Here is an 11,272-nt window from a genome sequence, read left to right as displayed (position 1 = left end):
CATCTTGTTCACCAGATGGTAGAGTTTTGTCAGGACTGGCTCTCCCAAGGCCATCAGTAGTTCTAATGGAATGTTGTCTACTCCCGGGGCCTTGTTTCGACTCACGTCTTTCAGTGCTCTGTCAAACTCTTCACGCAGTATAGTATCTCCCACTTCATCTTCATCTACATCCTCTTCCATTTCCATAATATTGTCCTCAAGTACATCGCCCTTGTATAGACCCTCTATATACTCCTTCCACCTTTCTGCTTTCCCCTCTTTGCTTAGAACTGGGTTTCCATCTGAGCCCTTGATATTCATACAAGTGGCTCTCTTTTCTCCAAACGTCTCTTTAATTTTCCTGTAGGCTGTATCTATCTTACCCCTAGTGAGATAAGCCTCTACATCGTTACATTTGTCCTCTAGCCATTACTGCTTAGCCATTTTGCACTTCCTGTCGATCTCATTTTTGAGACGTTTGTATTCCTTTTTGCCTGCTTCATTTTCTGCATTTTTATATTTTCTCCTTTCATCAATTAAACTCAATATTTCTGCTGTTACCCAAGGATTTCTACTAGCCCTCGTCTTTTTACCTACTTGATCCTCTGCTGCCTTCACTACTTCATCCCTCAGAGCTACCCATTCGTCTTCTACTGTATTTCTTTCCCCCATTCCTGTCAATTGTTCCCTTATGCTGTCCCTGAAACTCTGTACAACCTCTGGTTTAGTCAGTTTACCCAGGTCCCATCTCCTTAAATTCCCACCTTTTTGCAATTTCTTCTTTTTTAATCTACAGTTCATAACCAATAGATTGTGGTCAGAGTCCACATTTGCCCCTGGAAATGTCCTACAATTTAAAACCAGGTTCCTAAATCTCTGTCTTACGGTTATATAATCTGTCTGATACCTTTTAGTATCTCCAGGCTTCTTCCATGTTTACAACCTTCTTTTATGATTCTTGAACCAAGTGTTAGCTATGATTAAGTTATGCTCTGTGCAAAATTCTAACAGACGGCTTCCTCTTTCATTTCTTAGCCCCAATCTATATTCACCTACTATGTTTCCTTCTCTCCCTTTTCCTACTGTCGAATTCCAGTCACCCATGACTATTAAATTTTCGTCTCCCTTCACTGCCTGAATAATTTCTTTTATCTCATCATACATTGTCTTTACAGTTTCACCATAATATATTTATCGAGAGAACACAAGACGGAACTTCTGCTGATGATCGTCTTTCGTTTAAAACTTTTGTATTAGCAGAAATTTTCTCGTTGGAGTCACTTTGAAACATATGTGGAGGTGGTAATATGTTTCCTGACAATACTTAGGACAAGTGGTACAGAGATCATCTCTCACTGCCCCTGTTCTGTTAGAATCCCCCCCTCCCCCCCGTTCTCTTCAATTTATGGAATTTGGATCTGCCTTATTTTGACAAGTAAGGGTGGCTCTAGATGTTCCAACCAAGTCACAGATCATTGCAACTTTACTCGAAATCTCATAATGTTGCGACAGTTCTGTTCCATTAGTTAGAAGGATGTCTATCTGGAGAGCTGTTACAACAAGAAAAAATAAGCACACTAATGTACAAGAGGAAATTCACAACCTTGTGAATGTTTATGTCCAGGTATTTTATGACTGGTACGGTTTCTAGTGATTTGTGGCCCGTGGCGTAACAGGATAGTAGCAAGCCTCTTTGGCTATTTAGATTCAAGCGTTACATTTATTTACATTCATCTGCAACCTCCACCAGTCGTCGGTCCTGTGCATATCACTTTAGCCTACTGGTGGTGCAGCTCTGCCGTAGAAAAGAGTCTATGCATTCCACAACCACTGCTCTGGGTGGGCTATGTCGTAGCAGTATTACCAATTTTTACGTTCCTGTTCCACTCACACGCGTAATGATCTGGTAAAAATGATTATCTAGATTATCTATACTACGTACCTCTCTCTGTACATACCCTTATCTCCTCTATGGTCTCAGTTGCAGAATGGGTAGAATGTAGGGGAATAATTCTACTGTGCAACGGTCAAGAAGCCTTGCTGCTGCATCATCAGTACAAAAGAACTGCACAAACAAATTCAGAGCCATAACACCTGCTATTCAACCATGTCGAATGACTGTCTATAAAGATATTGCTCTACGTGTCCTCCTTTATCGTAATCCTATGATCCCTACGCTAGATATACGATGGCATGTCATCAGCGTCTTTAATACACAGCGTTTTGCGAGAAATTTATAGTGTTGGTGGATCACGTCGTCCGTAAGTAGCCCTTTTTAATCCATGCGACGAGTGTTCGATAGGGTTCATGTCTGGAGGGCATGCTGGCCACTCTAGTCGAGCGATGTCGTTGTTCTGAAGGAAGTCAGTCACAAAATCTGCACGATGGGGGCGCGAACTGTCGTCCATGAAGACGAATTCCTCGCCAGTAAGTAGCCGATATGGTTGCATTATCGGTCGGAGGATAGCATTCATGTATAGTACAGCCGTTAAGGCGACTTCCGTGACCACCAGCGGCGTACATGGAGCCCACATAATGCCACCCCAAAATAACAGGGAACCTCCACCTTGCTGCACTCGCTGGACAGCGTGTCTCAGGCGTTCAGCCTGACCGGGTTGCCTCCAAACACGTCTCCGACGATTTTCTGGTTGGAGGCAAATGCGACACTCATCAGTGAAGAGAACGCGATGCAAAACCCGAGCGATCCATTCGGCATGTTGCTGGGTCCATCTGTACCGGTGCATGGTGTCGTGGTTGGAAACGTGGACCTCGCCATGGATGTCGGGAGTGAAGTTGCGCATCATGCAGCCTATTACGCACAGTTTGAGTCGTAGCACGACGTCCTGTGGCTGCACGAAAAGCATTATTCAACATGGAGGCGTTGCTGTCAGGGTTCTTCCGAGCCGTAATCTGTAGGTAGCGATCATCCACTGCAGTAGTAGCCCTTGGGCGGCCTGAGCGAGGCATGTCATCGAAAGTTCCTGTTCTCTCTGTATCCCCTCCATGTCCGAACAACATCGCTTTGGTTCACTCCGAGACCCTTCGACACTTCCCTTCCTGGTATGAAGTAACAATGCAGACGTGATTGAACCACGGTACTGACCGTCTAGGCATGGATGAACTACAGGCAACACGAGGCGTGTATCTCCTTCCTGGTGGAATGATTGGAACTGATCGGCTGTCGGACCCCCTCCATCTAATAGGTGCTGCCCATGCATGGTTGTTTACACCCTTGGGCGGGTTTAGTGACATCTCTGAACAGTCAAAGAGACTGTGTCTGTGATACAATATCCACAGTCAACCTCCATCTTCAAGAGTTTGGGTACTGGAGTGATGCAATACTCTTTTTGATGTGTCTGTGCATAGTTCTTAGTGTTTGGGCTACTCCCCTCACAATTGCTACAAATTAATCTGCATCCAACTGATGAATTGTGATTCAGATCGCTTCAGATGCTTACTGCTAGGTACTTCACTGTCGTTAATGTTGCTGGTGACAGTGTATGAGATTTCTGGCCCTATTAATGTGTGATATACAGAGCGAATCACCTAAAAATTGCAACATTTGCGGAAATGGAAAGTGCTATTCATGTGCGGTTTTCACAGAATTGATTGGTAATCAGGGGCTCGTATAGTTTGCCATAAACTGATTGTAATAACACTTCTAGAGTGTATTTTTTGTACAAACATACAGTGCCTATTGACAAACTAAAAGTATGGTAGATTAGAATATCGGAGGGGCTTGTTGCAGGATTATATTGGTAGTCGTTTGCGATTTATCGTATTTTGAAAAGTTTCCACACCGACATTTGTTTGTGCCATTCAACTGCATGTTGCTAAGTATGAGATTGTTATGTTTGCTTACAGTATGCTTATGTGCTCCTTCAGTCATTTGCGACTTGCTAATAAGTAGTGTGTGACATTCCAAACAGTAGGTCATCAATGGACGATGGGATTTACCAGTGCAGTAAGAACCGATAAGCTCATGGTGTGTGGGGAGTGTAGGAAGAATGCAGTTTGATCTTGTACGGTGTATGTGGCAGGATTAACAAAGTGCAGTCCATGCATCGTCATTACTGTTGTGTTTCAAACTTGGGTTTTGTGAAAAGCACAGGATCATGTACTTTTGGGTCATGGAGGCAGGTGAACAATAGACAAAGAAGCTGCAGAATAGTTTTGGTGGAGAACGCTACAACAAGATGTGAAGCAGTATGTAGGGAATTTTGTTCCACATGCGCAACTTGCTTAACTGAGTTAACCCAAATCAGACAAACCATTTCAAATGATAGGGGCTGATGTCTTAGGACACTTTAACAGGAGTTTAGCGGGGAACAAATATGTGTTGATGATGATCGAACATATTCGGTAATGGGGGTAACACCAGATCAAAAGGCAAGTATAGTGGTGCAAGCTATGGTCAACAACTGGTTGCTCAAATATGGAGATCCAGAGACCATAATCACAGATCAAAGCACAAATTTTATGTCTGATGTGATGAAAAATTATGCCGTTTGTTAAGAGTCAAGAAATTATTTATCGGTCTGTTTCATCCATAAGAAAGTGGCCATATGATGCGAGTCCACCATATAACAACAAGGATATTGAGTTACTATTTAAACAGCCAGCGCTCGGACGGGAACGTGCCTTTAAGTTATGTCACAGTTGACTATCATTCTAAAGTTCACACACGTACAGGGCTATCGCTGTATGAGGAAGTGTATGGGCTGAATATGCCGTCATCTTTTGATGTGATACAGCTAAAGTTAGGTGCTGTAGGTGAGCATGTGAAGCAGTTCGCGAGACCATTAAAGGAAGTTTAGTGGAAGGTGAAATGGGCAATAAAAGAGCATTAGAACGTCAGGAGAGCAGAGGTTAGGAACAAGCACGCTACTGGTTTTGTTAGCGAATCCATATAATCTGAAAGGTAGGTCTAAGAAATTCCTAAATTTCAGATGCCATACCAAATGGTATAACTGAAATCACCAGGGAATGTCAGGTGGCAGCAAAAGACTTGTGTGGTCCACATCAGTCATGTAAAACCTGTTAAATGTGCAACTGGTGCGTTAATACAAGCATCTCCTTCTGTGTAATGAGAGAAGGAGCTGCCGTATAAAGGAGATCAAGGCACAATATGCCATATAAGCTTAGATTTAGGAATAGATACAATAGATGTATGTATGTAGATTCTCTTGATTAATGTTGTGTTAATTTACTTTGTTGTTCGGAGAGATGGAGGGGGATTTATTGACATTTCATTTCTCCTATGTGGTGCCAATGATGATGCTCAGTTGGTTTATGGTGGGCATAATCCTCTTGCAGGAATATAGGTCTTGTGGAACGTAGAATCTACCGCTGGAAACTGGAGTCTTGTTCTCAAGGCAACAAGATGTGCTCCTTATGAGCCATAAGTGGTCACTGAGGCTTACACTCAGCATATGGGAGATAAGACACAAAGTAAGAAGGGTTTTTAAATTTGATGAATGAAGTGATAAAAAATCAGATGTTAGCAGATATATAGGATTACACAAGTGAATAGCAACAGCTAGCATTATTTTATAAGTGATAAGAGCTCAGTTGCAATAACTGCTGGAAGTTAACAGGTAAGGGAAAAGTTGAACGCCGAGGATAAATTACTCAAACTGTGTTTCGAACTGCTGACAGGGAAGATGTCGCGATTTTAAACAACGTCATAATGGACGTACAGGAAATGGCGAGTCGCACAGAAAAACGAGTAGATTTATACTGACACAGATCAAGGATATGGGTTAAGAGTTACTGAACATCACAAAGGTACTGCAGAGGATTGCAACAGATTTGAAAGTCTATATGAAGCAAACAAGATATTCCAGAATGAGATTTTCATTCTGCACCAGAGTGTGCCCTGATATGAAACTTCCTGGCAGATTAAAACTGTGTGCCGGACCGAGACTCGAACTCGGGAACTATGCCTTATGCGGGCAAGTGCTCTACCAGAACTCTCTGGTAGAGCACTTGGCCGCGAAAGGCAAAGGTGCCGAGTTCGAGTCTCGGTCCGGCACGCAGTTTTAATCTGGTAGGAAGTTTGTAGGAGGTATGTGCTGCCTGCGATATGTAAGCTATAACAGAATCTGAGACCAAAGAGCAGTGTTGACTGCAGTACGAACTGTGTAGCAGTAGCAGTAAGTTGTTGCTAGCGAGCAGTCGCCTGTCTGCGCTTGTCAGTCCAGTCTGGTGCATAATGTTGGTTGGGCCGGTCGCGGTGCAGCGATGCCGGAGCCTGAGTATTATTGTATAAGGTAAAAAATTTGTCACTCTTTCTTTCACAGATCATCGCCAATTTGTTGCTCTTTGTTGTAATTGTGTTTGTTCCATTTTTGCTTCGTCTTTGTTTTATTTGTGCTTAATTTTGATTTGTGAAAATTGCCGCGAAAAACTGTTAACAGTACATCGCGATGTGCAATGAGTGAAACAGCCGACTCGAATAGCTTGACCGATAATACTTGCAACACTCAATGTAATAGCGATAATCCTCCATTTACTGACAGCCAGTGCGTAGCGACCACTAGTAATGATTTTAATTCTAATGATGAGCAAACAAATTCAATTGTGTCCTCTGTTAATTTAACGACAATTGATGACGCGGCACGTTCCATTACAATGAACGCTGTCCAGTTTGAAACGCCTAATTTGCAAAATTTACGTAGCGAACAGATAGTTGTTTCTAACGAAGGTGAACAATGTACTCGGAATACGTCAGATTTATTTGAGTCCGGTGTAGTGACCAACAGTGCACATCCAATTAGCAAACCTTTTCGCGAGTCAGACAATGACCAAATGGTTACACAAAACGTGACACATGCAGGTACACCATCACACAGTACAGAGAATAGAGCCGCTAATTTTGGCTGGGATCAAGTTATGACACTATTACTACAACTTAATGAAAGTCTCAAACAGCGGAATGAAATACTAGGCAACAGTTATATGGCTCTGAGCACTATGGGACTTAACTTCTGAGGTCATCAGTCCCCTAGAACTTAGAACTACTTAAACCTAACTAACCTAAAGACATCACACACATCCATGCCCGAGGCAGGATTCGAACCTGCGACCGTAGCTGTCGCGCGGTTCCAGACTGTAGCGCCTAGAGCCGCTCGGCCACACCGGCCGGCACAACAGTTATAAACAGCTTAATGAAAATCCTAAACAACAAATTAATGAAAGTTTCAAACAGCAGAGTGAAATACTAGACAACTATTTCAAACAACGTAATGAAAATCTCAAACAGTGGAATGAAAAACTAAACAACAATTTCAAACAACTTGATGAAAAACACGACAACAATTTCAAACAACTTAATGAAAGTTTCAAACAGAGGAATAAAAGACACGACAATCTTAACGAACAGAACAAACAACTTAGTGAACAGATTACAGCCGTTACCGTGCAACGTCATGATACTAAAGAACAATTACGTGGCGAAATTGAGGCTTATGCTAGGGACAGTAGTGAAGAAATTAGATCTGTTGCACAAGAATTAAATAATACATATACAGCCACAACAGAATCACTTAGAGATGAAATTAATGCAGTCACTGAACAATGCTCAGAAAACGCAACACAGATATGCGACGAGTTTAAATTAATGTCAGCAGAAGTTTCACACACGCTGGATGCGGAAGTCGATAAGAAATTTGAACGACAGAACAGCCAAATTGGCGAACGTATTAAAGTAACAGAAATGAAAAATGTTTCAGTCATTAACACGTCACAGCATACGCCAAATTCTGAACATTTGTCACACTCACACAGCCAGTGTAACTTAGGTGATTTACAGAGACGACGTGACTTAGATTCCGATCAGTCACAGACAGATTATCATGCAATCCTGAACCTGCTCAGACATACAGAGACGATAATTTTTATTACAAACACTTTCTATCTGTTAGGAAATTTAAAGTGCTTAAAAGTGACAGAGCGCAAATACATCGTTTGGACTGGATACGACAATTTGCTTTTGTATTTTCATCAGCTTGGGCTGCAATGCAGAAACTAGAATTGGATTGGATACAACAACTTGCTTTTGAATTTTCACCGGCATTGTCTGTAACACAGAAACTAAAATTTATTTGTAGCGCGTAATAGACCTCAGGGGATTCATTACACTTCGATGAATATGTGCCGTAGCGTGCACAGGGCCCCGAGCCGTAGTAGTGCTATTTCATCTTTAGTTTTCTGCACTGCTGCCTTCTCTTCTACTATCCTTTATATCTATCAAAACAGCTCTTCAACTATCGACCTATCTTTAATTAAGAATGAGTAAAGAAAACCTGATATGACGAGTTTTACTGAAAATGACAGTTATCATTATACGCTCCAGGAATGACTACTATCGGCGTAATTTTAATAACGGACAAAATTGTAATCGTCAGTATGTACAACATTTTGAGCAATCGTCAAAATTATCAGCAACAGGAACCACATTTTGGTGACAATAGAGGTTTTTCTCCGCAACAGCAACAAAACCAACCGGTTAGCATACCAAACCAACAATGCAGTCTGCAAGGTCAACCAAGCTTTAATGTTTCGCCGCCTACACGTATAGCGTCGGCTCCACCAAATAGTAACGCACCGCAACAAGGAAACCAAAACGTACAGAATACACGTCATTTTAACTCATATCGCAATGCGCCGTATAGCAATGATTATTATGACAGACGCAAATGTAATGAGCACAATTTTCAGCGTACGTTTGATAACAGACGGTGTTACCAGCAGCAGAATCATTCGCAACAACAAATTATCATGAATGAACCAGACAGTAGATATCATCCCGAACGTAATACGTCAGCGTCAGGAAGAAATAACAGAACAGTACAAATAGTGGAATGCCACAGCATCCTTCCGAAAATAATAGCATGTCAGATAGAATTTGACTAGATACAGTACAAGTTGCATCTTCCAGCAACGCAAGCAATACTTCAGATACGCAGAATCTTGTTCACGAAAATGTTATTACTTTTGACGACATCCGAGACACACTTTTACGTGAAAAACCAATAGTCTGAATTTGCTAATCTGAAACAAGCTTTGTTGAATGCTTCACTTTTATCACATCCAGATCTTACTAGAAATTTTTCCATTGCCACCGATAGTTCTAACACCGCTTTAGGCGTACACATTTTTCAGGAAATTGAAGAAGACGGTACTACAGTAATTTAAAACATCGCATTTGCGAGTCGCATTCTGTCACCTGCTGAATGCAATTATTCTGTCACAGAACTTGAAACATTATGTGTTGTATGGGCATTTACGAGATTTAGGCATTTTCTTTATGGAAGACACACTACTGTTTGCACAGATCATAGAGCTATACAATTTTTACTTTCCGCAAAATTTACACACGGCGGATTAAGCAGATGGAAACTTTATTTACAGGAATTTAATTTTACAATTGTTCACATTTCCGGTACACAAAATATTGTAGCAGACGCACTATCCCGTTCTCTCAGCAACAATCAGCAAGACATCGCAACCAACTTCTGCAAATCAAATTTCAGCGTCATGTATATTCAACAAGTTGCATTTGAAAATTTCATTTCGTCGTCATTACGAGACATAGCACAAGAGCAGAGTAAAGACAACGTATGGAAAGAAATTAAACACCTTTGGCAAGATAGGAATAATGTTACCATTAGAAACCATTACACTGTACGCAATAATATTCTGTTTCGCCGCTCTCACCCTGACAGCAACAATTGGTTACTATGTATTCCTGACGAGCTTGGTAACAAATTAATTTGGTATACTCATTTAAGTTACGCACATTACGGAGCCAGAAAATGTTTTCTTATACTGAGACAGAACTGTTACTTTGCCAACATGGAGAAACGTATTCGACGAGTTTTAGCGTCATGTAAAATCTGCCAGAAAGCTAAGTCAGATACGACTTCACATATTCCTCCATTACATCCCATTGTACCTGTTAAATTGGGACACATGCCCGCTGTAGACATTTTTGGTCCGATTCCCAGAACTAATAGAGGTTTTTGCTACATCTTTGTCGCTGTTGAACTCACTTCGAAATTTGTTACGTTCGCTCCGTTATACAAAGCTACTGCTAAATCTGTTTCGAATGCATTTGTAAAACATTTTTTATTCCATGTAGGGCATGTATTGAAAGTAATTTCCGACAATGGATCACAGTTTCGATCTGCTATATGGACACGTATGTTACGAGCTAGAAACATTTCTCCGATCTATATATCCAGGTTGTTGCAGTTAGTTTTGACAGTATGTCTTATGTCGCATGGTATAATGATCGAATGTTTTGGAAAGGACAGCTAGAGTACATACATAAAGAATACACGTTTCATTACCTGTTAATTCGAAGTTCACTACTTTTCAGCATAATATGCGTTTCTTCTTTCAGCTTAATAATCCATTTTGTATTTTTTCCAGGAGAGTCATTAAACCTGCTCTAGTACTTGCATTTTTTTTACCCATTTGTGTGTGTCATTTATGAATGTGATCACATATACTCTACTTGTTTCATAACCTTGCTACAGCTGACTCGTGACGAATGACGTTACCTATCCTCATTTGTAGCAATAAGTCAAAAGCAAATATTTTCATGCCCCAGCAATTAATTATCGATCCCAACGCAATGCATTGCTAGCACAAAAAAATGTATTACCAGTCCCAAATAATGCTACCAGTTTAAGAGAGTTCTGAGTAATACTGAATGATGTTTTTTAACCACAGACCTTGAGTAATAGTTACAGTGTGTTGCATTTTCAATATGTCCTATGTCACTTGAATGATGAGTTCTGAGTAATGTTTTCTAAGCACAGACCTTGAGTAATAGTTACAGTATGTTACGTTTTCAATATGTCCTATGTCACTTGAATGATGAGTTCTGAGTAATAGTGAATGATATTTTGTAATAATGCATACATGCTATGCCACTAATTTCTGTAAATAATATTTCTGTTATACTCTATAAATGCTAAGCCAATAATTAAATCTCATTTTGAATGATGGCTTCTGATTGTTTGTCACTGGCCAAAGAGTGCCAATAATTATTTTAAATATGTCGTATGTCACTTGAATGATGAAAAATGTTTTGTAATATTCAATACTTGCTATACGTTTAGTAACTGGCCAATGAATGCCACTGTTTCTTATATTTTAAATTTGTATTATGTCACCTACATGCTATTATATATGAATACCAGTAGCTTGATGCTACACTCGTTAGCTCCTGTTTTGAATGATGACTTTTGATGGTTTGTAACTGGCCAATGAGTGCCAATGA

This window comes from Schistocerca americana, chromosome 5 (assembly GCF_021461395.2).
Source record: "Schistocerca americana isolate TAMUIC-IGC-003095 chromosome 5, iqSchAmer2.1, whole genome shotgun sequence".
Taxonomy (NCBI): domain Eukaryota; kingdom Metazoa; phylum Arthropoda; class Insecta; order Orthoptera; family Acrididae; genus Schistocerca; species Schistocerca americana.
Note: the sequence above shows the minus strand (reverse complement) of the source record.